Genomic DNA, 19,109 nt, shown 5'->3' with positions numbered 1-19,109 from the left:
ATTATTTTTGACATAAAACGTTTTATTCTTTGAATAAATCCTTGCAGGTTAGAAGAGGACCTCAGCTTTGGTTCATGTAGCTGTTGTTCACTGGCAAGATCTTTATTGTGGGGAGAGTGCAATAATGATGGAGGCGTTTATCTTCCTAGTATTCACCCCATAAACTAAAATAATCCATATAACTTCTGAGTATTACATAAGACAAAGGATAAGCTCCAACGAAGAAGATTTTCTTGTTTACATTTCTTTTAACAGACTGGTATCAGGACCGATCTGTATTTTCCAAGTCTTTTATCCGAAAGGGATAAAATAATTGTGCATGTTTCACTGAATATAATTCTGCAAAACATGGCATTTGGAATGATGCACAGTTGCAAGCCATAAGCAAAACAGAGACTTTGGTGGGAAAAACACTCATTTAATATACCCCAGTAAGAATAACCACCAACTGACGTACACCAAACACACACAGAGGAGTGGATACCTAGAACACACTAGTGTTAATTTGTATTGTTGAGAAACTATAGAAGGATTGGATTGTATTGGAGTAATGCTTTATGTTTGAAAAGCATTTCTGTTGTTGACAACTCTATATTCTTTCCATATTCTGGCCAAATAAGATATTTTGTGCAGATTATATTCACATAATATTTGATGTGTGTAGGCCATCTCTGCTTTTATGATTGGACAATCAATGGCATGTTTTCACCTTCACACGCTGCAAAATTCAGATCCAATTAGGGATCTGGAGGAGGCATAAATGGTTATATTAAGTCTTGAAACTCTCTAATAAATCTCAGGTATGGGGAGCTCTTGTGTCTTGTGGCGCTTAAACTAATCTAAACCTGAGGAGATAGGAATATAGTGATATCCTACTGCCTCTTGTCCTGCTATGCACTGAATTCGCCAACTCATCTCCTGCTTCATCTTCCAGCCTCTGCTCAGTCACACAAAGCCGTCTTCTTGCTCTCAAAGCTGAACTGAAAGGCCACGCTCCACTTCCAGGCAGGCCAAGAATTTTCAGACTTCCTGACTAACTCTCTTCTGCTGCCAAGCTTCCATACTGGCCCACTCCCTGCCCTCAACAGGTTGCTAGCATAGTGGTGGTGTTAATTCCATTCGTTTCTAGTATAGTACTGTCTTGCTGATTTTTTTCCCCATAATTCTTTCCTGGCTCGACAAGGGATAGAGAGTCAGATAACTTGGGATGGTTATCAGGAAATAGAGGTCAGCATGGATCAACGAAAGGCTGAGTAGGGGGATAGAGGGGTTTCCCAGCAAGGGGTAGTGCTCCCAGGAAAAATTAACTCGGAACCTTGATCTAGCTGAATTCTAAGCTTTACCGCAAGCCCAGCACAGCCAGAAACTTCCAGCAATACAGCCAAGAATGGAATTTGTGTTCCTGATGACACTTAAAACATGGCAAAGTCCCACTCTTGTGTTGAACCTCCATGTTTAGTGCCTTCTGCTCTTAGCATTAATTCTGTGTTTTATAAGAGATGCTTGAAAAATAATCATCATGGTGTTATACTTTAATTTATTCATCTTGCTGAGCAGCCCAGAAGAGCACCGAGTGCCCCTAGAAGGCATAAAGCTTGGGTCTCGAACAACCAGTTTGTAAAAAACTTTAGAGCGTGTTCTTCAATCTTCTTTATGGCCTCTGTCCTGTTTTGTTGTATCCTAGGTGCTGTCCTGACACAATAAACTAATACTGTTCTGACTTGAAATAAATGGAGGCAGTTTGTACACATTACGTAATACTCTGCTGCTCCCATGCAACCAGCTTAAAGTGCATCAGTCATGGTCAACAATGCCCTAGGAGCAATAATAGAGAACAGTTTGTTGCGTTCCTGGTAACGTGGTACAAAAGTTCATGTCACAATAGTGTAGTAGATCATGCATGCTTTTGGAGGCCTAGACAATGACATAGAATGTACATATCTCACTTTTCTACTATTGCCATGTCTTATCTGCTTATGCCAACCAGATGATATTAAAAATGGCCTAACTGAAACCTAGGGAAAATACCTTTTTTAGCCTGGTGTGGCGTAGTATGGATCATTCTCACAAATACTCTAATGGGCCTAGGGGGAGACTCTGTGTCCTGAGGAAAGTAACAGGTACCTCATGGCAGTGAGAGGCATGGAGTGTGCTGATCACTGCACATAGGCTGATTAATGGAGTGATTAAGAGCAGCAGAGGGTTTAGGGCTCTGGCAGCTGGGGCAATAGGAAATGGGCATGGAGAGGGGAAATATACAGCTCCGCAGAAATCATGGGCCTTGAAGTTCCCCTAGCCAAATAACTTTGATGTTGGAGATTGGAAGGAAGAAAACACATCCAGGCAAAAAGAATAAAGTAGAAAGCAACTTAAGAAAGTCTGGATGGCTTACAAGGGAAGCTCAACTTTTTTGCTCACTCTTAGCAGAAGGCAATAAAAGGTTGGCTGGTTGTGAGGCTTGCTTGACGTATCTGGCTAACCAATCTCAGCCTGAGTTGAGGTTCAGTCTTCAGAAAATCTGGTTCTTTGGAACAACAAATACAGTAAATGCTGACTAACAGCTTTCTCAAAACCCAGCAAAGCCAAATAAAACTCACTACAATAGGCCCCAGGCAGCCCTGTGCTTCAGGCCACATTCATCTTTCTTTTCCTATTCCTTGATCCTAGTCCCTTACTCCTAGGTTTTGTTGTGGTCTCTTATAGCAGATAAGGATAAATCCACAGAGTTGGATTTTAAAAATTTTCAAGGGCCTCAGAGAGGTTTAAGATCAGATGTCTGGGAATGGAGGTCTGCGTTTAATAGGCCCCAAAGACATCTGATCTAAAATAACTTAAACTTGTAACCAATTTTCAATGTCGCCTTCCAAACAATAAGAAACATTGGAACCTGCATTCCTGGCTGCTAGCATAACTTCTCCATGCTTTCGCAATGCCCACACTTTGATAAGAAATAGCTTTCAAATTAACATTCAGCTCCTGTAATCATGCATGAAGGTTAATAGCACAAGAATATCCTTAAGACGAGAAGGTCACATGCATTTAATAATGAAAACCAGAATGGGATTATGAAAGGAAAGTAAAAATTCCCTCAATGCCACTTAGAGGGTAGCTCCTTGCAGATAAAAGACTGAAACACCTTCAGACCGCAGTCTGAGCACACTCTCTGCTTATTTGCCTTGCACTTTACTTGGCCTGACAAACCAATATTACATTATTTCTCTCTCTCTCTCTCTCTCTCTTCACGACACATCACAACACACACATCACCACACACATCGCATTGAAGCTTCAGTTTTAATTTAAATAAGCCACAAACAAAAACATCAAAATTCCTGTATGACTGCTGATACGCGCAGCATGGAAATTAGCATGCCCAAGGAATAGTGTGGCATACCAAATTACATTAGCCATCAAAACCTTTTTTTAAAAAATAGACATGGTCACTAAAGGCAATAGATTACTATGTAATATGAAATTAAATAGATCCTAAGTTAAATCCCACTGTCCATATTTAGCGGTATTTTGAGGAGTATCAGACATTGCTACGGAATAGAGATCGTTATGAGCAATTACAGAAAGCACATATATTATATATAATGCTTATAGAATCTACACCGCTTTCCCAAAAACTGCCGATGTTTCTGTTCATGACCTGCAGATTATTGATGAAATCCAGGAAGACCATTTTGTAGTAAAAACATGCTAACCTGCTTGTTTTTTAAACCAACTGCTGTTTGCCCGATCCATCTAACTAAATAATTTAAGGAAGCAAATGTAAATTAAATTTAGATCAACTCATTTTTCTCCCTCATCACCTGCTGGTAAGATGGAGGGGGCAGGAATGGAGAAAAATATGGCTTACATGGGGTTGGTTAGGTGGTTGCTTCATATGTACAGAAGGTAAAAGAGAATAATAATATGCGTTTTCCTGTCTGTAATTGTGTTCACTGTTCAGTGTAGCAAACCTTTCTGCTTGTTGCAGTAGAGTAAATGGGTGTTTAATTTGGGATTCAGTGTAGTCTGGAGTCAAGGTACAAGCAGTTTTATAACAGACATAACAATTTTATTGGAGGCTGAAAGGTTTAAATTCCCCACCTTACATACATTTATAATAAATGGAACTTCCAACTTTGCAGATGTACAAGCATCTCTGTGTGTTTAGTGTATGTTTAACTGTGCTTCTGATTTCTGAGTTTGTAGAAGGGAATAAGATTTATTGCTGTAAATACATTTGTTTTCTGAATATTTCTAATACAAATGCCATTTTACAAGCATACCTAAAATGCCACAAATAAAAATAAAGTAAAAAAACTTTGGGGGAGAATGCCCGCCATTTTGGTTGGTTTTTATTATGTATATACTGACATCTTTTGGTACTCAGGAGCTCATTTTTTCTTTGGTTTTTCCATCATCTTAATGTTTTTCCTAATTTCTTTTTGTTGGGTTATTTGGCTTTTCTTTTTATTTCATTTGTGGTTCTTCGATATTTCCTTTTTCTTCTATAGCTTTGTCGTGGACGTTGGGATCACTGGTTATTTTTGTAATTAACTAGCAACATCCGATGAGGATTTTAAACATACAATTACAGAAAAGTTGGCTCACGATAAATGTCACCTCGAAGGCATTTCTTCCTCCATGCTTTAATTCCTGTTCAGGTTCTGTTCATGCATTGGTGACAGCCTGACCGGATTTGGTCATTTAGCAAGATCCCCAGTATCTTGTGTACACACAACTTTCATTCAGGACTCATACTGGAATCCTTGTGGTTGTGGGGGAAATAAACTACACCCATGTGATCTAAAGAAATCTCTGGTACAGCTACTATCCTTTTTAATGGATATCAATATTTGGATGCACAACAACCAAGTAGCCCTTGAGAATACCACGGTATATATGGAAGTTCAGAGGAAAATATCTGCCACTATTTAGATTTTTGGGTATGCAGTGTTGTGCTCAATTCACTATATTATTGGATTTCCTCATAAAATGTGACCAAAGTGTGCCAGAGTTTTTTTTTTTAAATATCATACGACCAATTAACTTCTGCATATCTGGCCAGCACCTCACTAACTATTGCCTGTCTACACATAACACCTTTAAAACCGATTGTTAGAGCGTAACGATAACGCCTTACCCTCCAGCACTACGAGGCCCTTTTAATGATAATGAAAGGCTCTTTAATCGGTTTTCTGTACCCTCCCCAAACGAAGGATTGTAGCACTAAATCGGTATTACCATATCAGAATTAGGGTTTTGGTAGGCCAGCAGATCGAAAGGTATTGGCCTCCGGGCGTATCCCAGTGCACCATTGTGAACCTGCTCTGGCCAGCCAATCTGAACTCCAGATAGCGTGGCCAGGTAAACAGAAAATAGCCCGTGAAATTTAGACTTTTCAATTTCCTGTTTGCCAGCATGGATCTGAATACAGCACGGTTGGCGATGCAGTCCAACCAAAAAGAGCTCCAGCCATGGACTGTACAGGAGATACTGGATACTGATCGCTGTATGGAAACAAAATCTGTTCTATCAAAGCTCCGTTACAGAAGACACATGGCCAAAGCGTTTGACAAAAAATCTCCAGGACTACATAGTGCTGCGTGAACAGCGTACGGAAGCACAGAGACCTCAAATGGAAACGCTCATGGAGGGAAGGGGTACTGAGGACTCTAGCTATCCTATCCACAAGCAGTCTCCGAAAAGTATTTGCCATTCTGCGGAGCCTCCAAGTGCCTGTAGGTTTGAAACTACATGTCCGGCGGGTGGGTTCACGGATAGCTCTCAAATTTACTCCCCACCACCACCAACGTGAAAGACCAAGGGAAAGAATCGTTCCCTTGAATTCTTTCAGTTGTCACCCTATTGTCTACTGAATGCGCTGGTGAGACGCGATGCTGGAGAGTCAAGTTGCAGTATTTTGCTCTCTCCCCTCCAGGTGCAGATGGTGCAGTTAGACTGGTAACGGTCCCTTACGCCCGTGAGTGGCTCATGCTGATAACTGCCCAATATCTCTGGCTGGCCGGTGAGGCTGCGGGGGAGGGGCGCCCTGGTAAATAGAGAGTATCCTGGTCACTCCCAGTAGATTGGACAGAAATTGGCTTGTAACTGTTCTTAGATCCATAGCAACTGGGGCTGAGCTTTAATCACCGCTCCTCCTTCGGTGTGTCGCATGTTTTTAAAAAAAACAAAAAGCTGACGGTTGCTCCTCATGGTTGCCGTGCTATGGCGCGCTCTGCCAGGAAAAAGGACGCGGGATTGTCTGCCGTTCCTTTCCCGGAGGAAGGAATACTCTGGACGACATTCCCAGAACCACCCGCGCAATGAATTTGCCCATCCAGCACTGGGTCTGTCAACCCAGAATTCTAAGGGAAAGGAGAGACTGCGGAACTTGATGGAGTAGCTATGGATAGCTACAACAGTGCAGAAGCACTGTGGGATACCGCCCGGAGGCCAATACTTTCGATTTGCGGCCACACTAACCCTAATCTGATATGGTAATACCGATTTTAGTGCTACTCCTCTCGTTGGGGAGGAGTACAGAAACCGATTTAAAGAGCCCTTTATATCGATATAAAGGGCCTCGTAGTGTGGACGGGTATAGCGTTAAATCGGTTTAACGCTGCTAAAATCGGTTTAAAGGTGTAGTGTAGACCAGGCAATAGTTAGTGAGGTTGCTGGCCAGCATATGCAGAAGTATTTGTTCAGTATGATATTTAAAAAAAAACTCTGGCACACTTTGGGTCACACTTTTAAGAGGAAATCCAATAAATATAGTGAATGAGCACAACGTACTGCATACCCAAAAATCTAATAGTGGCAGATATTTCCTCTTGAACTTCCATTATATACAGTGGTATTCTCAAGGGTTACTTGGTGTTGTGCATCCAAATATGATATCCATAAAAAGGATAGTAGCTGTACCACAGAGATTTCCTTTAGATCACATGGTGTAGTTTTTCCCCCAAAACCACAAGGATTCCAGTATGAGTCCTGAATGAAGTTGTATGTGTACACAAAGATATGGGATCTCTGCTAAATGACCAAATCCGTTAGGTCTGGTCACCAAGTCATGAGACAGAACCTGAACAGGAATTAGAAAAGCAGGAAATGCCTCGAGGTGACTACTTTTTAAATGTGAGCAAACTTTTCTGTAATTGTATTTTAATAATTCCTCACTCGTTGTGCTAGTAATTTACAAAAATAAACAGTGACCCAACGTCAGACAAGAGCTATAGAAGAGAAAAGGAAATCTGAATCTGAAATGTGGCATTGTTCCATACAAATGAAATATATGAATGAATTAGAGCCAAATGAAACATCCTAAACCAGTATATGGAAATTAGAAAAACATTTATTTATTGGGATTTTCCTATGAATTGGAAACCAATACAAAAAGAAGGAAATACCCTAAAAATATACTGCCAGTTTCTGATCTCAGTTGTACCTGTGTGAATCAAGAGTAATTCCACTGACTTCAGTGCAGTAATTCCCAATGTATACCACATTGCTAGCTAGTATGATTTATTTAAATTTAAGTTACAACAATAATGAATTACAAAACAAAAATGAACTTAACTGTGTGATTACTTCTGGAGAGTTATTTCAAAATATTTTCTATTTTTTAATTTTTTTGGGTAAGGGATTTTTTTCAAGGCAAGTATTCACCAAATATTGTAGCAAGGGTACCACAGTCTTGGTAATATTTAATATTAAGAATGGCAAGTTGATAAATATATTCTCTTTCCATATAACAAATTTTATTATTCATATCTTTCTAAAGTGTGATTTGGTACTTTCACCAGGAAAATTTAAACCTGAAAAAATATGCTTAATAGATTTAACTTACTTACATTTTAATGGATTTAACTTACACTTACTTCATGGATTTAACTTTTGGTGACCACATTTTAGTGTTGGATTCCTGATCATTTTATCATCTTAGTCATATGAAGCAACTTGGTGCTACTTCTTTTATCATAAAGCTCAGTTCAGATTCTAACACAACACATGTCTGTGAGAACCATGAAAGGCTGCCTGGAAAAAGATGAATGCGTTTCAAAAATCCAGATATAGGAAAGCAGACCTCGGGTCTTAGGAAGTACTGAGGCAGAACTCCCATTTACTTCAAAGTTAACAGAAAGTTTCACCCTTATTTTCTTGGAAACTGTACAAAGACCAGAAATGAATCCACCTCTATTTACTAGATAGCCTCTTTTTTTAATAACTGAAAAAACCAAAGCATTGTAATGGTCTAGCCATGATTCAATCTGGGTTTAAATTCTATGATGATACTAAACTTACTTCAGATTCAGCAAAAGAAGATTTTTTTGGTCTATATTCTGGTTCTGTGTGTCACAGTCTATTTCTATTTTAGAATTTATCGGTATAATCTGAAATAAGCTTTTGAAAGCATTATGAAAAGTAATTAAACTCTATTCAGATTTTATACCAGGAATTAAACCTATCCATTCTTCCCTGCTTCAAATACCTTTAGTTCTCAGGTGAACTAATCAAATGATGAAGAGGTATTGCCAAATTGACATCAGCTAACCAAACATGATTCATTCTATTCCAATATTGTTTAATCATTTTCTAATGATGCCTCAACAATTAGAGAGTCCCAACCAATGTGTAATAGTCATGATTTTAAACATGGCTTTGACTTCTCTCCTTCTTTCCATTGATAAAGACCCTTTATGTTCCAATCTTTGTCTCCTGGGATGCTTTTCATTGCTCAATTTTAAGCTCGTTGAACCTGGGCTGGCCCCAGTTTAGTGTTAAAATTTGGTTTAAACTTTGTGTGCTAGTACAGCATCTCAGATTCTCTAGGACGAAACAGGGGCTTTAATTACAGATACAGATGTTAGTATTGCATATTACTAGGGCAGCCAGGCACTTCCCATTATAAGATCCTGTTTTCAGTTGCTTATAACTTTACCAAACTTTAACCATTCAGGTTGAAAATTTACATGCCTGGTGTCTGCTTGTCTGTTATGATTATTTATTTATTTTTAAATTTGGTCAATTGTACACCCATTTCTGAGAACACAGCTTGGGAGGACTATATTATAGGGTCCAGCTTAAAAAATTCTGGAGACCTTTTCTTTGAAAAGCTCTAGCACCCCCGTGCTTTTTGAAGCAGGGACTTGACATTTGACAGGGTGGCCTTTGTGTCAGGAATGTTCCTTTTGCTGTCCCTGTGAAAATCTGCCCAAATTTAGTTGGGGCTGAAAAACTGCCATTTGTTCATGTTCAGTAGAAACTTCTTACACTTTAGCATCAAAATTGTTTCCTGAAGATTCCACCTGCTCTGGGGCTGCTTCACCCTGGGGGTAAACAGGACTGATGGGCATTTTAGTATAACACACTGGCTTAATGTGTGTGATCACATCTCACTTTAGTGACTGGGCCAAATGCCTACAACAAATTACTACCTCCTAACAGCTAGAGGATTTTTCCATTAGCTCACTGGTAGAGGCTTTTGTTTTCTGCACAGAAGGTCCCATTTCAATCCCTGCTTATCAGTGTGGTATCTATATGTATGTATGTGGCCACGGTCTGTTACTACAGCTGTCTGTTGTGGGTCATTGAGCGTGCTGACTAACTCACTACAAAAAAACAAACAAAAAACCCACAGCCACCCAGTATGGACTATATTCTACAAATAAACATACAGTGTATAATATTGTTGTTTTGCACACAATGTTTTTTACAATTTGACAAACATTTGTTTTCTCCAAGGAATATGACAAGTCAGCAATACTAGTTCTGGGATGTGAGTGTTTTGGAAGATAAACCCATAAAATGACTTCATTTACAATGAAAATACTTCATTTTATGCAATATCAAAATGATCTGCCAATTTTTCATACAGATATTGTCTCATTAGATCAGGTTTTCCATACTTCTGTCTAGTCAAGTTACATTTCCAGGATTGTTGTACTTGTTCACCTCAAAGCTTTCAACAGTAGAATCTGCCTCACTTATCCACTATTGTTCTGTAGAACATTCATTTCCTGAGAAACCAAAAGTCAAATGTATCCTAAAATGGATCTTAAACCTGCAGCTCAGTTATGAGAGGTCATTGCTCAAAGCTTTTGTGTCATGTGATGGCTCTTGCCTGCAGACCAGAATATTGGATGAACACATTAGGCTCGTGATCACCCTAAGCCAGTGGTTCTCAACCGATTTATTGTTGTAGGCCTCATATGCAGCCCACAAAGCATTAGCTGGGCCTCAGGTTGAGAACCACCATGCTCCCCATATAACTCCCCCCACAAACTCCTATGCTCAGCACTTTCTGCCCAGAGATCCCTCCACAGAGCAGGCCAGGAGTGGAGAGATGGATGGGGGGGCAGGGACTCCAACCTCCAACACTGCTACAACGGAACCTCAACCCCATAAGTGTGGGGCGAGGGGACAGCCAGCACCCTGACACTGGACCCTGCCATGGGTGCCGTGGGCAGTTGACTGCCTGGACCTGAGCCACATTGTGCAACAGGGGGAATAGGTGGCAGCCAGCTGCCCAGACACCAAGTCCTGCCCGGGGGACAGCCAGGACCCCAACCCCGGGAGCCCACTGGGTGGCAGGGGAGCCTGGGCTGCGGCTGTGTGCTAATTGGGCCACTTGTGGCCTGCAGGTTGAGAACCGCTGCCCTAAGCAGGTGCTTGTGCTGGCCGTGTCTGAGACTCTTTCTATTGACTTCAATGGGAGTTGATTTGGTCCTTAATTATCTAATTTTCATAAGTGCTCTATCCAATATCACTTTGTGTTTCAGAGTTTCTGGCAGTCCGTCCAACTTAGACTTTAGTTTTTCCCCCATAGTCTTTGGCATCAAACTATGAGTTTCTAAGGTATTCTATGGCACTCATTAGTCAAGTTGCATATCAAGCTTTTATAATTTATCCATAAACCAGGCAGTAAATCCAGTGTGAGAATGCCATGGCGCCCTGACCTGCCCCACATTCGGAGGTATACTTTTATATTTATTAAAAGGCTTCAGTTTTCTCAGTGAGTCTAAGTAAGACCCACAAAAGATTATGATACTTTATTATTTGAATGGAATCATAGTCACAATCATAATCACAAGGGATTCTGGTGTAAGGGTTTTCAATTATCTTGAATGAGAATTACAATGTGTTCAGGAAATTGTTTAATTACCATCTAGAAAATTAAATTAATAGATTTTAAGGCCCGAAGGGGCATTATATTAATCTAGTCTGACCTCCTAAATAAACACAAGCCAAAAAACCTCACTTAGTAATTTCTGCCTCAAGCTTATCACTTCTGTTTGAGTTATATCATCTCTCTTATACAGATACCTAGTCTTGAATTTCCGACTGCAAATGATAGAAAATCTAGCATGTTACTAGGTAAATTGTTCCTTCAACGGTAAATTACCCTCACTGTTAAAAATGTGCACCTCATTTCTACTCTGAATTTGTCTAGCTAAAGCTTCCAGCCATTGGATCTTATTATGCCTATTTCTACTAGATTAAAAGAACTATGATCAGAATCTCTTCCCTATATAAGGTCTTGTAAACTATGATCAACTCATTTCTTAATTTTCTCTTTGATAAACTACATAGAAGGAGCTTTTTAAGTTTCTCACAATAGAGCATGTTTTCCAGGCCTCAATCTCATTTCTGAAACTAGGAAAGATTAGGAAAAAAAGTTGAACCCTTGATTTTTTATCTTGTTTCAAAGAGACAGTTTGTATGGTGACTAAGCAATAATAGGACAATTGTGAGTAATTTAAGAAAGAAGATTCCAAGAGAGAACTGGAAAAGATCATCAGTTTCCTGACCCTATATGAATCAAAATTAGTTTCACTTGTCTAGCCATAAAGAAGAGTAAAGGGTACAACTAGCTACAGAGCAGGGGTGGCCAAACTTACTGACCCTCCAAGCTGCATACTACAACCTTCAGAAGTTTGAGAGCCGGGGCGCACCTGCCAGGGCTCAGTGCTTCAACCCTGCAGGTGAGTGCCAGGCTTGGGGCTTCAACCCTGCTCCTGCTGACACCCCGAGCCCTGGCAGGCATGCCCTGTGGGACTGAAGCCTCAAGACACCCCCTCCCTGGTGGGCAGAAGCCACTACACCACCACACTGCTGCAAGGGAGAGGTCCCAAGTCCTCCCCGCCCCCCACATCTGGTAGGTGGAGAATGGGAGGAGTGTGAGGGGCTCTGTGAGCCACGCTTTAGCAGTAAAAGATCTGCATGCAACTCACAAGCCACAGTTTGGCCACTCCTGCTATAGAGTGTGTGGCTCTGTTTTTTCCTTTTGTTGTTCACTTCGTGGGAGTGATGAGCATTGTTTATCCTGTAATCTGTAACCCTAACTGTGGGGTTTCTGTTTTAGATTTGATGTTCAACTGAATCTAATGTTATCTGTATTTAGAATAGTCCCTTTTATGTCTCTAAACAAATATTCTCATGTTGTAGAATAAGTTTGTCAATAACTGTAAACATTAAATAATAATAAAAACATTTAGAGTTTCATTAGCCAAGACATATAGATCTCAATGTACTTTACATATATAAATGAACCAAACCTCAGAACAACTCTGTCAAACATAAAGACTTTATTTAGATTGCAAACTCCTGTGAACAGAGGCTGACTTCTTCTGTGTTGTAATACTATCCCCAGATTTAAAAAGGGGAAGCAGAGGAAAATTAAGTGACTTATCTCAGATCATACAGAACTAGTGGGAAAACTGGAAATAAAACACAGATCTGTTTAAAGCCACTGGACCACGATTCCTCAGAAGGCCAACTGAGGCTTGTGGGAGGTGGAAGCTTTTTCCTGGTGCTCTCCCAGAGGTCTGCACATTGTGAAGAGAATGGCCATCAAGCACCACTGAAGACTTGGGGGTGCTCAACTCCCTGCTCCGCCCCAGACCCTGCCCCACCTGCCCCCTTCCCCCAAGCCTCCACTCCCATCCTGCCTCCACTCCAGGCCCCGCTCCCACGACTTCTCCCAAGTCCACACCCCACCTCTCTTCTTCCTGTCCCTGCCCTGCCTTTTTCCCCACTCAGTTCTGTTCTCTCCTGTAACGGGTTGGGGACTCACCACCTGGCACCTCCTGTTGGTCACTCCTGGGAATTAGCTTGTTTCCAGTGGAGCACCCCCTCCTGGTGGTGTCCCATCCATTATTCTGCCCTTTGTCGGCATCTCTGGACCCATGTTGCTCCCTGCTCGGCAGCGTCCTCTTCGAGGACACTGCCCTCCGGCAGTGCCTCTCAGTCCATCTGCATCCCCTTCCGGGGATCGATCATCAGCAGTCCCACATTCCAGCCTTTATAAGCAACCACCTGCCCTCCAAGTCTAATCCCTCTTGGCAGGGATCTGGCATGGCCTCTACTGCTTGCGGCTGGATGTACTGCAAGGAGGCCGGGGGTGGGGGGGGAGACCCAGGCCTGCCCTCTACTCTGGGTCCCGGCCCAGGGACCCTCTACTGTTAGCCTTGCTGTCTTCCTCCTTTTCCTCCTCTGTCTGTTTCCCTGGGCCGCTTCCCCTACGGCCCCTTGCACCCGCTAGGCCCTTTCTCTCAAGGCCTGCAGCCTGGCGGCTAGGGGCTAGAGCTTTCTAGCCTCCCTGAGGCTGCGCTAGTCTCCCCCCTGGACACTGACCTTCTCCCTTCAAAGGCCTGGGACAGACTCACTGCTCCTGCTCTGAGCAGTCTTTATATACCCCTGAGCCTGGCCCTGATTGGCTGTCTGCAATCTGGGCCCTGATTGGCTCCCTATAGGCCCTTCTCTGATTGGCTCCTGGGCTGCGCAGGCTCCCTGGCCTGCCCCAGCCCACTCTCCCAATGAGGGGGCAATCCGCCCCACTACACCTCCCCTAAGCATGCCCCATCCCAGCTCCTCCCCATCCTTCCCAGAATCTCCTGCATGTCACAAAACAGCTGATTGCAGCGGGTGGGAGGTGCTGGGAGGGTGGGAGAGATGTTTATTGGCGGGGCTGCTGATGGGCGGGAGGCGCTGGGGAGGCGGGAGGAGCTGGCTGTCAGTGGGTGCTAAGCACTGTGAGAGGGTCCGGCCAGATGGCTACCAGAGAGTGGTCAAAGGTAGATACATTAGCTCCAGGTTAAGCAGGTCCCTTTTCCCTGGGTAAGATAACAGGGACTATTCCAGAACACTCAGGAACTTTCTAGAACTAATTAAGGCAGGCAGGCTAATTAGGACACCTGTAGCCAATTGGGAAGTTACTAGAATTAATTAAGGCTAATCTGGACACCTGGTATAAAAAGCCTCTCACTCCAGTTAGGGAGGTGTGCGTAAGGATCTGGGAGTGACAGGATGTGCTTCTGGAGGACTGAGAAGTACAAATGTTATCAGACATCAGGCGGACGGTTCTGTGGTGAGGACAAAGAAGGAGTTGGGAGGAAGCCATGGGCAAGTAGCCAAGGGAATTGTAGCTGTTGTGTAGCTGTTCCAGAAGGCACTCTAGACAGCTTCAGTCCACAGGGCCCTGGGCTGGAACCCAGGGTAGAGGGCAGGCCTGGGTTCCCCCAAAACCTCCCAACTCCTGATCCAACACAGGAAGTTCTCTGAGGCTAGCAAAATCTGCCAAAAAGCGCAGGACCCACCAAGGTAGAGCATGAACTTTATCACAGCACCCACTAATTTTTTTCCATGGGTGCTCCAGGCCTGGAGCATCCATGGAGTCAGCGCCTATGACTGCAAGACCATGCTGCGTTATAGCCAGGGAACATTGTGGCAAGTTAGCACTGCAACATGTACTGCCCAAGGGAGTCAGAATGACAGTACCTTGCGGCCTTCTGATTGGCTAAGCATGCTATTTAACCCTTGAGGGTAGCCTAGAAAGTTGACTGGGTAAGCATATAGCCTTTACCTTATCTCCTGGTCCTAGCCCGATTCTGACCCTGACTAATGCCTGGTACTATCTCTGATCTCCAGTCTCCAACTCCAGCCTGATTCTCACCCTGATTCCTGCCTCCTGATTCCAGCTTGGTGCTATCTCTGACCCTGACTCTTGTTTGCTGAACCTGGCTCTTAGAATTCCTCTGACTCCAGCTCAGCGACTACTGTCACTGGCGTCCAGATTCCTACCCAGCTGTGACCGCTAAGCCAGGCCACCAACACCCTGGACCCATATAATAGTAGACCTTGATTTTTAGAGGACCATATCTTTGCAAATTCCCCAAGCAGAGAATTGTGTGTTAGGCTGTGATGGCTTGTCAAGTCACATGTCACACTGCAAAACTCACATGCTATTAGTTTTCTGAACTCACTCAACCCAGGAAGGCAAATGATAACGCAAGCAAAAAGTGTGTGTTTCGGAAGACTCTTCTACTACAGAAAGAAAGAGGAAATGGTTTCACAGCTTCCGGACAATCTGGTCTAGGTGTCATCACCACCTCCATTTTGACACAATCAAGATATTCACAGTACTAAACAATTTTTTTAAGTGTCAGGTTTACTTTTAAAATATAGTGAAAGACATTGAATAATTCATAAATGTGTTTGTCAAATTATCAACCTAGCTCTCTAGCTAGATGAAATATATAAAGAAAATATATGTGCAATAACTTATTTACAAAATATCAAACTCTTCAAATAAATTATCTGATAAATATAATTTGAACAGCTCTTTGCATCTGCCATGTTTGCTGGCTGAAATAAAACCTGAAAACGCCCCAAGAAGTGAAGTTATCCCTACTGTCTTGGCCAGATTTCAACTTTGTTTTTTATTTTCCATCTATACCTTTCAGTTTTGGCATATATTATTCTTCATTTCTGCTTCCCAAAAAAATATATATATATATATATGTATATGCTGTCTGTTGTTGCTGGCACAAAATAGCTGTCACGTTTCAAGTCACTTAAATTTTTCAAAGAAATTACTAAATGTGTGTTCCTTGGTTTTTTGGGTTCCTGTCTGGAGACCCTGAAGTCTGATTTGCAGACATGCAGAGCACTCACAACTGCAACTGAAGTCAATGAGAGCTGGGCTTTAAACACATAAAGTGCTACATAATGCTAATGACCCTGAAAAACCAGGCCCCAGATGTCTCAAATTTTGCACCCAAAATTAGTGGATACTTTTGTCTTAATCTCTTTGCCTCAGTTCCCCATCTGTAAAATGGCGATAAACCTCTCATTTCACAGGAGTGTTATGAAAATAAAATTCATTAATGTTTATGAAGCACTCATACAACAGTGATGAGTGCCATACAAAAACCCACGAGGACATTAATAATTCTGTATTCAGAGCAGAGTTGGAATAGTGTGCAATAAATACATTGAACAATGAGGAGAAAACAAAATATTGAATAGCTTCTCAGTTGGTGAGCACCATCTATCCTATGTGCTGAATGAGGCAGAAGTCCAATGGGGGTGGCGGGGAGGGAAACGTGATTGAGTAACCAAGGACTATATCTTTACATATACAGATCCACAAGAAGGCTGAAATAAGGTTGAACAGGCAGACTTTCTTCTGCTTTTCCTAACTTTTGAGTGCTTGACTTTGCAATTAATAGTGTTCTTTAAACATAGTTAAATGTAGTTGTGTATGCAATATAGATAAAGGCTGAAATAGTCAAAGTCACTTAAAGGAATTAGGCACATGAATTTCATTGGGAGTTGAGCAAACTGAAGGCAGGGGACTGGACTCAATGACTTTTCGAGGTCCCTTCCAGTTCTAGGAGATGGGTATATCTAACTCCCTTAGGTGCCTTAAATCTTAGCCTAATAGAATAACAATACATTGCACTTACACAGTGTTTTAAATAGGTTCGTGTATTAGGTTTCACAACACCCCTGAAAGGTAGAGATATATTATTACCATCAACTGACAGGTGGGTAAATTGAGCCCTGGGCGCTTTAGTGACTTGGATAATCTCATATAGAATACCATTGGCACAGTCATATATAGGACTCCTGACTCCAGGTGCCAGGCAAGTAAGAACAACTCTGGATAATACCTCATTCTTAATAAAATATCAGAACATATTTGTGACCCCATGTATTACCCAACACATTGTTCACTTTACAGTAACTTCTCCTGCAGCAAAGGATATCAGCAAGTTAGTGCAGAGTCTTTAGAGTTTAAAGAATTTGGGGGTTGCAGGTTCCATAAAATTGATTAATGTGTCAAAAATTCTCATGTATGCACCATACTAAGGCACATAGGACACAATCACAATTACAGTAGGGTGATCAGATGGCAACTGAAAAAAACGGGACGGGAGTGGGGACTGCTCATATAAAACTGGGACATCTGGTCACCCTACTGTAATGTCACAGGGAATTGTAACTTTACCCCCCTTCAATGCAAGTGCATATGGGGGTTATAAACATTTAAGTGCTGTATTTATGTGGCTGAAATGAGATCCCAAACTGAGAGAAGGAGGGAATGCCATCCTCCATGTTAACATAAATATTTTCTCCTGTGTTAAAGTTCTTCCACCATCCATCTTTAGAACATTTTCCATTGTTGTTACATCCTGTTGGCATTGTAGCAGCCAGGGTTGCTGTTACCATTCTGTGCTGAAAGATCTGACCTTCTCTGATAGGAAGGACTCTGTGTAGAAGCAAGAATTCAGCACAGCGCCAGTAAGTGCTAGTGACAGTACTAGTGACAACATGGAACAGTTTTTTAATCAACAGGGAGATTACCTTCAAATTAATGTATATAAATATTAACACTAACTGTCTGGTTAGGTTTTAGATTGCTGCTGCTGCTGCTGAATTGTAATAAGAGACAAATTGTGTCTTCAGATTTGCACTGTATAGGTGATTTTTTTTTGTGATTCAAATGAGGCACTTAAATCTGTCTCCTTGATTTCCTAGTATCTACTACAGTGATGGGCAGTCTAGAAATACTGTTGACATGTAAGACAGATCTTAATATTTCTTTTCTGTTAAACATTTGCCATGTGACTCAACTGAAAGTTATATTCCATGTTACAAAAAGTTTACATTTATTCAACCTACCACAACTCTCCAATCTATTAATAGCCTGCAGTGTTAACAAGTGGATTTTAATTAATCATCAATTGCTTGTCAGTTACAACACTCACACTTAAGATGTTCAAAATGCTATTGCAAAGAAACTATTGCAAATGACTACCTACAGTAGCTATTCTGAATTACTAATAGTGTGTGGCTGATGAGAAAGCAAATTCAGAAGGTAATCTTTTAAGGTCAAAAGGATGATAACAGCACTTGATCTCTGTAGAAAAAGTATCTAGAGGAAGAACGACACCCCCCCCCCCCAGACTTGTCGTATATTCCAGCTCTTAAAAAAAGGAAGAGCTTTACATGAAATAAATTATACTACCCTTTAACCATTGAGAGAGCTGCCAAAAAAAATCTAACAAAACAAAAAACCGCACAGAGAAACCATACCAGGGAAGAAAAACTGGAGTAGCTCTAAATCACCAGACTAAAAGATGACATTTTGACCTGGCCTCAGACAGTGGAATTTACATACCGGTACATGATTGTGTTGGGAGTGATGTACAGCGAGCCCACTCATTAGAATGGTGCAGCATGTTCCCCGGAGTTTGACCAGTCCTTTTTGGAGAGAGAGGAGGGGAATGGGCCATGGCCATGCCTTTTTTTCCTGTTCCACAAGCCCCCATGGATGCACTGAAAGAATGAACTCCATGTTCCCCTAAATCCAGGGGCTGTGCTTTATGAGAGGCCCTAGTGGGGGCCATGCAGTGTGGGAAGGGAGAGAGACGTGGCATTCTCCCCCTCCCTCCCCGTGGTCATGTAAAAGCCTGTTGCAATCTAAGCTTAAGGCTAGGAATGCACTAAAGAGCAAGGCCATCTTTCTGCAGAAATGAGAATCATTAATCAATAAAACACACTTGACTGTCTGAGGGTGCTTTGTGTTGCACGAAGAGCTTTCAGTCTCAATTGGTATGAACGCAATAATTACGTTAACACGCACTCTTGAGTATCTCGGTGAGATTATGCATCATGATAAGTATTACATTAAGCAATACTCATCTAACCAGTTTTCAGGAGTGATGTCAGTCAGTCTGAATATTTGCTTCATTACAGCCACATTATAATCTCACCATTTTGTCACATTCATTTCACATTCTGTCTCCCATGATTGGCAATTGCTAAGC

The 19,109-nt window shown here is 41.8% G+C and overlaps 1 protein-coding gene across 2 annotated transcripts in view; it reads right to left on the bottom strand.

The window, feature by feature from the left end:
- The window catches only part of SLC44A3 (solute carrier family 44 member 3), a 167,065-nt gene extending 148,571 nt beyond the window's left edge, over positions 1 to 18,494 (bottom strand). For both annotated transcript variants that reach the window (XM_032777864.2, XM_032777869.2), the window contains exon 1: positions 18,461 to 18,494. The gene's annotated coding sequence lies outside the window, so the exon portion shown is untranslated. The remainder of the gene's footprint in view (positions 1 to 18,460) is intronic.
- Between the last annotated feature and the right edge of the window lie 615 nt (positions 18,495 to 19,109).

This window comes from Chelonoidis abingdonii, chromosome 7, assembly GCF_003597395.2.
Source record: "Chelonoidis abingdonii isolate Lonesome George chromosome 7, CheloAbing_2.0, whole genome shotgun sequence".
NCBI classification, from domain to species: domain Eukaryota; kingdom Metazoa; phylum Chordata; order Testudines; family Testudinidae; genus Chelonoidis; species Chelonoidis abingdonii.
This window is presented reverse-complemented; position numbering and strand designations above follow the sequence as displayed.